At 56.8% G+C, this 12,978-nt stretch overlaps 1 long non-coding RNA gene across 2 annotated transcripts; it reads left to right on the top strand.

Moving 5' to 3' along the window:
- Window positions 1-582: 582 nt before the first annotated feature.
- LOC115509975 lies at window positions 583-11,480 on the top strand. Of its 2 annotated transcripts, none has more exons than XR_003967553.2 (4): window positions 583-1,024; window positions 7,629-7,720; window positions 8,605-8,747; window positions 9,999-11,480. It is a non-coding gene; the product is annotated as an uncharacterized LOC115509975 (long non-coding RNA). The 2 variants fall into 2 exon arrangements; XR_003967554.2 differs by lacking the exon at window positions 583-1,024 and adding an exon at window positions 2,338-2,505.
- Window positions 11,481-12,978: the final 1,498 nt, after the last annotated feature.

Below are 12,978 nucleotides of genomic sequence, written 5' to 3'. Positions count from 1 at the left end.
GCCTGTATCTGGCCTTTCCTCCTCCCGGCCCTGGACCCGGCGCCTTCTCAGTTACTCTGTGACTGTCCCCCTCCCCCCACAACCAAGCCCAGGCTTTGCCTGTGGTCGCCGTCCATAAACCACTCGGCAACCCCTCTGGGGAGATGCTTATTCTGCAGATGCCTTCTTCAGATCAGGCGCGTCCCCAAGGAGGGGGCCCTAGAGTCTGGGCCAGCAGGGGCAGATTTGTTTCGGGGTCCCTGACTACAGGGAACTATCCGGAGGTAGCTTGCTGGAGGGCGGCCTCTTTCTTGGGGCGGTGTTCCTCCCATCCAGCCTGTTGCTGGGATGGAGCTGGGGGACGTTCCCTGCTTACTTCCTGGGGTCTCAGGTGCTCGCTTCGACGGCGGCTGGAGAGCTGTGCTGAGCAGAGGCCGCCCTGGCGACCTCCAAGGGAGAATCGTAAGTGATCGGCCCGGAGTCCCACTGGCCTCACCTCCGTGGTCTCCAACGTGCAGTAGGTCCTCAGGGCTGTGCTCCCTCATCGTGTCCCTAAGCCTTCAAGTGTAATAGATGCTGTTTGAAAACACCCTATGGCTTGGGCTTTTTCGTCAGCAACATGGGCGTGATGGTGACATGCGGGGGCAGGGAGGCTTGGAGGAGAGGTTTCCCTGTTCTCCAGCAGAAACTGGAAACGGAGGTCCTGAGATGCGTCGTCCCAAGTCGCGCGGCTGGGAGATGGCGGAGGTGGGATTTGAACGCAGGACCCCTGAATCAGGGACAGCGGGTGGAAGAGTTGGGCCGGGGTGCGGAAGGTGCTGCCTGGATCGCCCTGTGACCCCGGGCTCCACTTCTCCTTTCTGCCCAGTGTAGTCAGCACACAGGAAGCTGGCTGGGGCCTCCCTTGCCCATCCTGTCTGCAGCGGGTGGACACGGGGTCCTGGCGTCACCCACCACCACCCGGGGCCTCCCCCTTCCTGTCTTGTGCAAGACGAGGCGTCCCCTGCGTGGAATGGGCAGGCGGCTTTGGCGGATGGGTGGACGGGTGAGTAGGGGCCTGTCAGGTGGGGTCACTGCCCGCAGTTACCGCGAGCAGGCCTGGCCTAGGCCCCGGCCCCTTCCTCCTCCTCCTCTTCTTCCTCCTCCTCCCCCTCCGCTTCTCCAAACTTCAGGCAGCCTCAAGCAAGAGGCTGGGGGACCCAGGAAGCTGGGGAGGCCGCTCAGCCAACATCTTGTCCCAACGGAGCGGGCCTGGGCTCAGGCCATTAGGGACAGGGCCCTAAACAGCAGTGACGGCTGTCATGATGATTCTCCCATTTGCTGCATGGCCCCTATGCACCAGGCATGATCTCATTTAAACACACATATTTACCTAAGCACCTACTATTTGCCATGTGCTGTTCTAAGGCCTTTAGATCTAGTGTCCCATTGAATCCCACAAAAATCTCACAATGTCATGCTTTTTTGTTTTTTGTTTTTTTTAATGATCCCTTTCTTCAGATGAGGAAACTGAGGCCCTGAGAAGCGGAGGGACCAGCACATAGTCACACAGCTCAGCTGCTTCCTGCTGGTCATTGTCTGTGACCCAGGGCCAGCACTGTTCTGGAAGCTGGGTGGCCCGGAAGGGAAGTTCGTTCAGCCACCCTCCCGCTGAGCCGCTCCTGGCGTGTGGTCCTCAGTTTTCCCATCTGTACCAGCTCTGCTGTCTCAGGCTTCTGTTTTGGGGCCAGAAGGTCTGGGCCAGTGCAGGGCAGGCGGCGTGGGGGGAAGCGACAGGGACGGAAGCCATCTCTGGGATGGCCGGGGTGCCAGGCGCTCTCAGGGCCCACCCGGGAGGTACTCTGGTTGCAGGATGTGGGGCAGAAGTGAGAGACCCTTGTCAGCAGAGGTGGGGAAGGGCACGGGAATACCTTGACTTCCTCGCCTTGTGGGGGGCAGTGCTGGGCCATATTCTCCTTCTTCCCCCAGAGGTTCCTGGGCGCTGAGCCCACAGAGGTGGCCTGTTCACCTCCCTCCCTTGTCTCACTTCCTCACTCCCTCCTGGTGTTTCTGGGATCACCTCCCAAATAAATCGCTTGCTCTCAAAGCCTTGCCTATGCCCACCTGAGCCAGCCGCCGTACCGTGTGGAGGTTGAGAGCCTTGGTGTCAGACAGACCTGAGTTTGAATCCTGGTGCTGCCACTGACCTTGCCTGTGACCTTGGGAACCTGCTCCCTCTCTCGGAACCTCAGTTCCTCCATCTATGAAACGGGAACTTAGACTCAGAGAACCAAGTGGTGATGAGGTTGACGGGGAGTTTGGCATCACAGTGACCGGAGCAGAGTTGCCAGTTGTGAGTCCCTCGAGGGATGCTGGGTGCTATCTCTGAAGGCTTCTGCCAGGTCGGCGGGGGGTTGTGGGGGGAGCAAGAGTCAGGTGGTGGGCTAGGCAGGGGAAGAGGCCAAAAGGGAGCGGGCCGGACAAAGGTGTGGAGGAAGAACCGGCCATGAATCTTCCTCGGCCCTGTTTGGCCGGCAGGGGAGGCAGGTGGGTGAGAAGCACATACAACCTCGTGCCGTCCACCCCCACCCCCGGCCCCAACCTCTAGGATTCCAGGGAGCCTGGAGGCATGGTCAGGGCAGGGCAAAGAACAGTGAGTTTGTTCACCGTGGGGTGAGGTCGAGCTGGTCAAGGGAGCTGTGTCTGCAGGGCTCACCTGGGGTCACATTTCTGGGGTCACAGATTCCGGGGCCATCTGGCCATGGGACCCCTTCACCGATGCTCTGCTTGAGGCGGGTGCGTGGGGGACTCGGTGCCCCACTTTTACCCTGAGTGGGGCCTCATGCCCAGAAGGGGCCCCCTGCTCCCCCCCGCCCCAAACAAGCCTGGGGTTTTCCCCATTGCAGTGATGGGAGCTTTAACCTCTTGGCTGTCCAGGCTCCAAACCCGGGGTTTCCCTCCGCTTCCCCATGACCAGTCCGTCCGTGAGCTCATTCAGGCGTCCGGGGGTTCACGTCCACTGCCCTGCCCTGGTCCAGCACTGACTTCTCCCACTGCGACCTCTGCAGCCACAGCCATTCTTCATCTCCCTGCCTCCAGTCCTGCCTTCCTGAGCCAGAGGGATTCCCTCAGAACCCAGAACCCAAGACAGATCCTGTCCCTCCTCTGCTCGGAACCCTCCATGGTTCCCACTGCAGTCGGGTGGGAAGCCAGAGTCCTTCTCTTCCCGGAAGCCCTTTGTAATTTGGCTCCCTCCCTCCCACCCATTCTCTCCCCTGTTCTGCTCAGCTGCAGCCACACTGGCCTCCTGCTCGCGGCCCAAACACGCCAGTTATGCTGCTGTCTCAGGGCCTTTGCACTTGCTTTCCCCACCGGACTGGAGAATCCTCTCTGCTCAGCTCTCGCCATGAGGTGACTCAGGCCTCAGCTCCAAAGTCACCCCTCAGAGAGGCCCTCCCTGGCTATTTTTATCAGCCTTCCCGCATTTTTATCAGCCCGTGCGATTTCATTTTCTTTCTAGGACTTATAGCTTTCTGTAGAAAATTACTCTGCTTATTCATCTGACATTTTTTTAACTTTATTTTTATTTGGGGGGGGAGGGGCAGAGAGGGAGGGAGGGGATCCCAACAAGCTTCACGCTGTCTGCTGGAGCCCATCGCGGGGCTTGAACTCGTGAACCATGCGATCATGACCTGAGCCAAGATCAAGAGTCAGACACGTAACGGACTGAGGCACCCAGGTGCCCCTGTTTATCTGACTTCTTGACTGTTTCTTCCACTGGAATGTGGGAAGCATCACTCAGGTGGGAAGCTTTGTCTGTGTTCGCTGCTGTAGTCCCAGCTCCCAAACACTCGTGAATGAAAGAGTGAGTGATGAGCGAATGAATGAATGAATGCTTTGACGGATGAGGGGGCTGAGGCTCAGAGGAAGCCCCAGGGGACTCACGTTCCAGGACTTTCTCCTGACTCACCCTGGTCTCTGGAGCCGTGCATTGCCCGTGCAGACACGAAGGTGTGCCAGGTTTGGGGTCCTGGGTAGCAATTTGACTTCTGCGTGTCTTCACTTGTGCTGTGGGACTGTCGGCTTCCTCATCTGCAAGATGGGTCACATGGGGGTCCTGGCGGCACGGGGTTGGGAGGGGCCGGTGTGTGGTGAGGGTTCAGCGCGAAATAGGTGCTCAGTAAATGGGAGTGGCCGTGGGGGAGGCTCTGGCTTGTGGTCCCCTCCCCCTCTGCTCCAGGGCCTGTAATTACCGCTTACCCTGGCCAGTGGGCCCGAGAGATTCCATGTGTGGGCAGGGCTGTGGCCGGGGTGCTCGCCCAGCCACTGGCGGGTCCCATGGGCACTCTCTGACCCTGGGCCTCATGGCTGACATTCCAGGCACGTTTCCCAGCCCTGGGGCTGCCACAGGCCACACAGGGTGGGGGTGGGGGTCGTAGGCTTCAGGCTGGACAAACCAGTCAGCCTCCCGGGCTGGGCTGCCTGACCACCAACTTCCTGCTGGGCCTCTGGAGGCCCAGAGGGGCCTCCAAGTCTTTCCTTCTGCCTCCGCTGCCACCATCGCTGCTCATCCACACGGGCACAGAAGCTTCCATCCAGACCCCAGAAACTCCCTCTTCACATCCAGCCAGAGGGGTCCTTTAAAGCTGTGGCTCAGCCCATGTTATTCCCCTGCTGAGTTGTAGTCCAATTGCTTCGAGAATCGGCCTTCAAGCTCTTCCCTCGGCACACAAGGCCGCGCATCATCTGACCTCCTCTGTGTCTCTGAAACAGCAGAAGCTTGGGGCACCTGGGTGGCTCGGTCGGTTAAGTGGCCGACTTCAGCTCAGGTCATGATCTCACGGTTTGTGGGTTCGATGCCCATGTAGGGCTCTGTGCTCACAGCTCAGAACCTGGAGCCTGCTTTGGATTCAGCGTCTCCCCCTCTCTTTGTCCCCCTCTTATTTGTGCTCTGTCTTTGTCTCTCTCAAAAATAAATAGTTAAAAAGAAACCAGCACAAACTCATGCCGCCTCAGGGCCTTTGCACTGGCTGTTCCTTCTGTCTGGAATACTCTTCACTCGAGTGTCCACGGAGCCTCCTCCCTTTCTTCAGGTTTCTGCTCACGTGTCATCTGCATGTGACGCCTCTTCTGAACCCCCGCCCACTATTCTCCATTCCCTTTTCTGCTGTATGTCCCCCTGGGGTGCTCATCACCATCTGACACACTGTAGATTTTACTTATCCACAAGGACACAAGATTTTTGTCTGCTTTCTTCTCTGTTGTGTCTCCAGTGCCCAGCACGGGGCCCAGAACATAATAGGTGCTCAACAAACATTTGTTGAATGACTGAACAAACAACTCTATGAGTTCTTGACAAATGAGGACCCTGAGCTTCCTGGGGGTAGGTGACCAGCCCAAGGCCACACAGCTAGTCTTTTTTTTTTTTTTTTTTTTTTCAACGTTTATTTATTTTTGGGACAGAGAGAGACAGAGCATGAACGGGCGAGGGGCAGAGAGAGAGGGAGACACAGAATCGGAAACAGGCTCCAGGCTCTGAGCCATCAGCCCAGAGCCCGACGCGGGGCTCGAACTCGTGGACCGCGAGATCGTGACCTGGCTGAAGTCGGACGCTTAACCGACTGCGCCACCCAGGCGCCCCCCACACAGCTAGTCTGAGACTGAGCCAGGGGAGGAGATGAGCCCAGGTTCATGAGATCCTGGAGCTGGCATCTTGGAACCCGTTTCGGGAGAATACAGATGGGACGGAGGCCCTAGCAGTGGATGCTGGTGATTCTGTGGCCCTGCCAGTCCCAGGCCGCTGCCTGCCCAGGCATTCCAGGCTCTGACCCAGGTTCCGAGCTTTCTATTTTGAGCCTTCTAGTCCCGAGGACTGTGTGTTCCCAGCAGGCGGCGTGGGCCAGAGGCTGAGCCTGGGTGTGGCTGTCACCCTAATCGGGGCCTGGTGGGAGGCGAGGGAGAGTGCTGGAGCTGGGGCCCTGCCAGGGAGCCCAAGGACCCAGATCCCCCAGTCCTTAACCTCTGTGCCCCTGGCACAAGCCTTGTTCTCTGCCTCACTGTCCCGCATCCAAGGCCTGGTATCTTGCAGGACTGATATGGACTCATTCCACCCTGGATTACACACCCCGGTTTGTCCCCAGGACTTTGGGACCCACTCGAATTCTGGCTCTGCCCCTTTCCAGAAGTGACCTTGGGCAAGTCACTTCCCCTGTCTGAGCCTATCTCCTCAACTGGGAAGCAGGGACAGTAAGAGCACCTGTCTCCTGGATTGCGGAGGAGACTCCGTGAAATACAACTGGTGAAAGTACCCAGCACTCAGGGAGTACGCGATAATGATAAAGTTTTATTGGCACTCAGCATGCCCGTTCATTTATTTATCTATAATTGTCTTCATCCTACAACTGCCATGTTGGGTAGTTGTGAAAGAGACCGTAAGACTCCCCCAAGGTGTGGGGTTGCCCGGGTGGCTCAGTCGGTTAAGCCTCCGACTTTGGCTCAGGTCAAGATCTCACGGTTTGTGGGTTCGAGCCCCGCATCGGGCTCTGTGCTGACAGCTCGGAGCCTGGAACCTGCTTTGGATTCTGTGTCTCCCTCTCTCTCTGCCTCTCCCCTGCTCATTCTTTCTCTCTGTCTCTCTCCCCCTCCCCTGCTCATGCTCTGTCTCCCTCTGTTTCACAAATAAATAAACATTAAAAAAATAAAAAGCCTCCCCCAAGGTGAAGATATTTATTTCCCATCTGGCTTTTTACAGAAACAGGTTGCTAATGCCCCAAGTAATCCATCACAGCCACGGAGGGGCTCATTTGATGGATTTTACGGACGAGAAACTAAAGTCTTCGCTCAGTGAGTCTTGCAGGGTTAGGCCTCAGTAAACAGACTCTGGTCTCGTTCCTCCTCCCCTGCCCCTGAGGGTCCCTCCCAACTCTTGTTCTCATCCTGCATGGCTGCCAAGTGGGCAAGGGGATCCCTACAGTGGAAGGAATCCGGTTTGAGGATCAGGTTGATCTGAGCTTGAATCTCGCCTCGGCCCCTCTCTTGCTGGTGACCTTGGGTGAGAGGTCTGACACACAGTAGGTGCTTAATCAGCGCACACCCAGGCTGTGAGCCTTAGCTTTCTCTCAGGCTCCATCCAGGTTATGGTACATTTCGGGGAGTACATTTTACAAATCACAGCCATTGGCTGGCTGGGCGTTATGGCTGTGGTGAATGAGAGTGGGAGGCCTCGGTGGGAGAGCACTTTGGGTGACCAAAGGGCTTTCCAGAGCTCCATATGCGTGGTGGGGGGATCTCACGGTCCCCGGCCTACCCCAGAGTCTCAGTCTCTGTCCCTTGGCTTGAGGCCTCAGCCTTGTCCTTAACTACAGTCCCCCCTCCTCCTCTGCTTGTCTCCCAAGATCCCTTCCAGCCTCTCTCCTGCTGATCCTGGGGAGCTCTAGTTTGCATTCAGCCCTTTTCCAGGGTCCCAGAACCCCCAACAGGCAATCCTTCCTGCTGCCTGGAGGAGGCGATGTTGGTGACTCGGGAACCTCTGGCTTCATCCAGCCCCAGCCCCAGCGTCGGGGGCTGTAAGAATGGAGGGGGTTCTCCCCTAACAGCCTCGCCCACTGCCTGCTGTACTTCTTTGAGGGTGGCCTTCCCAAATTCATTAATTCGGTGGTTTATTTCCCCAGTGCTGGTGAGACCTTGGGAAAATTCCTTCACTCTCAGCTCTGGACCCGGGGCTCTGGTGGTACCTGCTCCTTCGGGATGTTGTGAGGAAGAGGTGAGTCAGTGAGAGGAGGCGCTTGGCTTGGCCCTGAGCATGGCAAGTACTCAATACACATGCTCCTGGGTTCGTTTGAGGGCCCCCCGGTCGCTCCCTGAGGCCTCCCCAAGACATGCCTGGGGCTGGGGTGAGGGGCAGTGGGGGACACAGGTGCCAAAGACACAGTCCTTGCCCTCATCTAAATGCTGGAGACTTTCACATGCATCTCTCCAACGTGGACACCTCCCCTGCCTCCAGACTCGAGTCTCACCTCCCCCCACCCCCCGCCCCATTGCTGCTGGGGTGACTGACAGCCAAACATTCAGCCTAGCCGTTATCCAACCCGTGATCCTGCCCCCAGACTATCCCTGTCTCAGTTCCTGGCACCTCCTCCAGGGTGCCCCCAAAGCTGGGAGTCCCCTTCGACCCTTTGTTCTCACTCGCCCCCACATCTGATTTCTCACCATATCCTATTGGCCCCCCACCTCCACTGCCCCACGCTGGCCCGTGCCACCAGCCTCACCCACCCGGGGGACTCGCACCTACAGTTTGTTCTCTGCACACAGCCAGAGGGATCCCCTTAGACCTAAGTTAGATCCTGTCCCTCCTCTGCTCCGGGGTCTCCCAGGGCTCCCACCCTGCTCAGAGTAAAAGCCAGAGTCGTCCCCATGGCCCTCAAGGCCCTGTGTAACATCCACCCCCAGGAAACCCTATGCCTCTCTGATGACTTCACATCCTCTCACTTTCCCCCTTGCCACTCCTTCCCAACCCAACGGGCTCCTTGCTGTTCCTCTAATAAGCCTCGGACCTTTCTACCTGAGGGCCTTTGCACGTGCCAGTCCCTGTGCTTGGAAACCTCGCCCACTGTGTATTCACATGACTCACGCCTTCACCCCCTTCAGGTCTTAGTTTGGACGCCACCCCTCAGAGCAGCCTTCTCTGAGCCCCCCTCCCTTGCCAGCATAAGTATTATCCACCTCCTCGGGGCGCCTGGGTGGCTCAGTCGGTTGAGCATCCAACTTCGGCTCAGGTCATGATCTCATGGGTGAGTTTGAGTCTCGCATAGGGCTCACTGCTTTCAGCACAGAGCCTGCTTCAGATCCTCTGTCCCCCGCCCCCCCCCCCCTTAAAAGTGAATAAACATTTAAAAAAACAGATATTCCACCTCCTTTATACTGCCCTGTCTGTACCCTGATCCGGCTTTATTTGTCCTTTATGAGTGGAGGAGATTGCACAGGGGAAAGGCACTCCCACGAGGGGGACAGCGTGCACACAGGCATGGGACTGTGAGCAGTGGGGGAGTGCAGGGTGGTGGCTGAGGGGCGATTGGTGAAGAGAGTAGGGCAGGCTGAGCTCCAGGATAAAGCAGCTTCCAGGCAGGAGGAAGAGGGCTGGGCCAACAGTCAGCAGGCCAGGGTTTCTTTGGCTCTGTTACTAGAAGTCATGCCTCTCTCTGGACCCAGGAATCCTCAGCTCCCATTGGAGACCACCTAAGTGAATCTGTTATTTGACAGGTGGGGAAACTGAGGCCGCAGAACTTCTTCTATTACCTGGTAAAAGGTCACCCCAGGGATTGGGATAAGCCAAGGATTGCTAGCAGTCACTCACAATTTAGCTTGAATGAGTTCTCTGGGTTCTTGGCTGTCCAGTGACCTCTAGACCTCAGGGGGCCTAGGAGGTGGGAGGGGGTAGGGGCGCAGGGCTGAGACTCCCTGGGCTGGGCAGAGAAAGCAGGAGTGCCACGATGGTGACGATAGGATCTGAGGGGGCTGGGACACAGTCACACATCTGTGGCTGTGACACAGGCAAGTGACACATGCTGTCTGGGAGTCGCCCCTGGGCCATGCAGCTTGTCACATACACTTCCCCTCCACGCACAGTCTGACTTGTGCTCTGTTCCCTGGGCTGCCGTTTCCTGACTGTGTGACTCTGGGCAAGTCACTTCCCCCCTCTGGGCCTCAATTTCCTCTTCTGTAACAGGAGGTAACGGCAGTACCAGCCCTGCTGGCCGTTGGGACTGACCCGCTTGCTGTTCCTCAGACGTGCCAGGCACGCTCGCACCTCAGGGCCTTTGCAGTTGCTGCTCTCACTGCCTGTTACACCTTTCCCAAAGATGGCTTGCTCTCACTCCTTCTTCAAGTCTCTGCTCCAACATCACAGTGCAGTGAGTCTTTCTCTGGCCCCTGCACGCCCTTCCCCTCTGGAGTTCTTACTACCTGATGCGTCGTGATCTTGCTTATTTGTCTACCCCTCAGAGACAGCAGCTCATGATCATTGTTTTTTCCCCACCCCCCAGCATGGCACCCGACACAAGAAGCTGCTCAAGAAAGACTTGCAGAGCGGCTGAACGAATCAATGAATGAATGAACAAATGGAAGGCACTCAGCACCGTGCCCTGCCCATACCAAGCACTCGGTACCCAACATGGTGAATGGTGTTATTCTTGGCAGTGGTTTCCCTCCCAGCCCCGCTGAATCCCGCTCTCACCAGCCCTGCGCTCCTGCTTCGTCTGCCCGGCCCAGCTCCCCGCTGCCGGCGCAGTCTCGTCCCTGGGTCAGAGCGACCTCTGGGGAGTCGCAGGGCTGTGGGGCGGGCTCCCTCAGGCTCTGCCTCTGGCCTCCTCTTACATCCCCGGGGGGGGCAGAGGCTTCTGGGAAATGGGCAGAGCGAGGCTTTGAAGCTCCCCTGGGTCAGACCCACCGAGCTCCTGGGCCTTCCTTCAACGTTGCCTGACGTGACCCTGTTGTTAGCAAATGGGACAGTGAGACTAGAGAGGGGCGGCTGTGTGGGTGTGTGGCCTTCAGGGGCTCCTGAGGCGGTCAGAGCCGCTCCGCGAGGCCGGCTTCTCTGTCGCTCCCAGAGCAGGGCTGGGGCTCAGGCGCCTGTTCTCCAGATGGCAAGAGCGGTTCTCGATTCTCATACAGGCTCCGGGACCAGGTTTGAATCGCATCCTCCCACTTCCTGGCCGTGTGATCTGAGGCTTGTCCCTCGGTCCCTCTGAGTGACAGTTTCCTTGTCTGGAGAACGGCACGCTAATGATTCCCAGCTCACGGGGGTGTCGGGGGTGTTTGGGAGGACAGGACCAGCCATCTGGCCGGCATCTAGGGTCTTTGGCCCCTCCCCTGGGCCTCAGGTGTCCTGGCTCTCGAGCCCCCGGGGCCGTGGCCGCTCTGGGGCCTGGCCCTGTGCCTCACTGTTGGGGTAGCGACAGTCCCAGAGGCTGCTGCTGCTGCTTTATTTTTTTCCCTTCCCTGACTTCTCCCCTCCTCATCCTGGCCTCCTTTCTCCAGAACCAGCTTGTTTTTGTTTTCTGTTTTTACGGCTCCATAAATGAGTCACGAGCCTGATTTGATTTAATTTCGTTGTAATTGTTATCTTTTCAAGCTTGTTTTTTTCCACTCAGTTACTCACGAGACCACAAAACCTAAACAGGACGGGGCCTTCCCCAGCTCACTGCCCAGCACCCCCCCGCCCCGGCATGGCCTCCTAGTCCTCTGGGGCTCGGGGGGAGGGGGGGGGCAGGGTCAGCAGCTCCTGGAGAACGGAGGTGGGGCCCGTGGGCCTTCTGGGGGTAGGTGCTTAGTGTGCTAAGCAGAACTGGGTGTCCCGAGTCCCAGGTGGTAGCCCTCTTCTGTGTGCTGTGGGACCCTGGAAGGGTTGTTTAAGCTCTCTGGGCCCAGTTCCCCAGCATCCTCTTTGGCTGGCTTTAGAACAGGGAGTCGGGGGTGCCTGGGTGGCTCGGCCGGTTAAGTGTCCCACTTCAACTCAGGTCATGATCTCGCGGTTCGTGAGTTCAAGCCCCGCGTCGGGCTGTATGAGGACAGCTCAGAACCTGGAGCCTGCTTCGGATTCTGTGTCTCCCTCTCTCTCTGCCCCTCCCCTGCTTGCACTCTGTCTCTCTCTCTCTCAAAAATAAATAAACATTAAAAATAAATAAATAAATAAAAAAGAACAGGGAGTCAAAAACTCAGACATATCGGGGTCAGGAGGTGATATGGTGAGTGAGGTGGGCTGGGTGGTGACTGCCGTAAACTGGAGAGAATAGGCCCTTCTCAGGGGACAGCTGCCTCTTAGTCGGCACGCAGCCCAGATCTTTCCATTTATTAAGAGAAGCCAGAAATCTGAGGTCGCATGTGAAAAGTCCTGATTTTTAAATGCTGGCCAACGAATCAAATTAAAAACAACAAACAACCCAACTCTGTGGACACGTCTGGTTTAGAAGGTTCTAGAAGCGTCAGCCCTGCCCACACTCCAGCTGTGGCTGGAGTTCTTTCTCGCTCCACACCTTTGCCAAGCAGTTCCCTCTGCCTGGAGCACTCTCTCCTCTTCCTCACCTCATCGTTCTTGATGGCGACTGTGTCCCTTTCTCCCACAGTCCGCTGGGTGCCCCTGGTCACCGTGGGGCAGGGGATCACCCTTTCAGTCATTTCTCCCATTGACAATGAGGTCAGGAGGATGACGTTAGCTTTGTCCACCTTTGCATTCTCAGTTTCTGGCGCCTGGGAGGTACCTAATCTATTTCTGTTTGTATGTCATTTTCCCCAAGGAGAGTTTGTCTTGTTTGAGACCACCTTCATAATGGGAGAATTCCCCCTTAATTTTTAAAAACATAAAAAATATGTTTTCTGGTTTGTTTCTAAAATGGGAAATAGTAAGTCTTCAGCTCTTTAAAAACGGGAGGTGCTGGGCCGGCCCCTCCTGGGGCACGGAAAGGGCTGTGGCGAGGGGCTGCGGTGTGGGGGCTCAGGGGGAAGGCAGGACCCCAGCCCGGGGGAAGGAGGGGTTGAGGACTGCTTCTCCAAGCTCCAGCAAGGCCATGTGACCAGTGTGCACCAATCAGGTGCATCCTTGCCAGTTTATGAATCAGAAGTTGGAAATAATGGGGGTGGTGCTCACGGAGCCCTTTCTGGGGTGGGTGGGGCCACAGCCTCCTCTATTTCCCCACAGGCTGCAGTAGGCAGGCGAGTTCTAGGGGCAGTGACCAGGGTCCAGTGGTAGCCACAGTGTCGACTGAATAACTTTGCAGAAACGACTCTCTCCGTGATTATTTAGGGGTGATCAGATGCAATGGAAAGGACATTTCACTGTGCTGTCATGCAATTTTGTTTAAATATATTTAAATACAGCAGCACCCGATTCGCTTTGTTTGTCCTAAGAATTTGCATAATTATATTAAGAGATGGGAAAATCAATTTATTTTCAGTTTTTTTTTTTTTTTTAAACATTGCAAAACAGGGGCCTAGTCAGATTTCTTTAAGGTGGATCTTTATTTGGAT

The sequence above is a fragment of the Lynx canadensis genome, chromosome A3, assembly GCF_007474595.2.
Source record: "Lynx canadensis isolate LIC74 chromosome A3, mLynCan4.pri.v2, whole genome shotgun sequence".
NCBI lineage: Eukaryota > Metazoa > Chordata > Mammalia > Carnivora > Felidae > Lynx > Lynx canadensis.
This window is presented reverse-complemented; position numbering and strand designations above follow the sequence as displayed.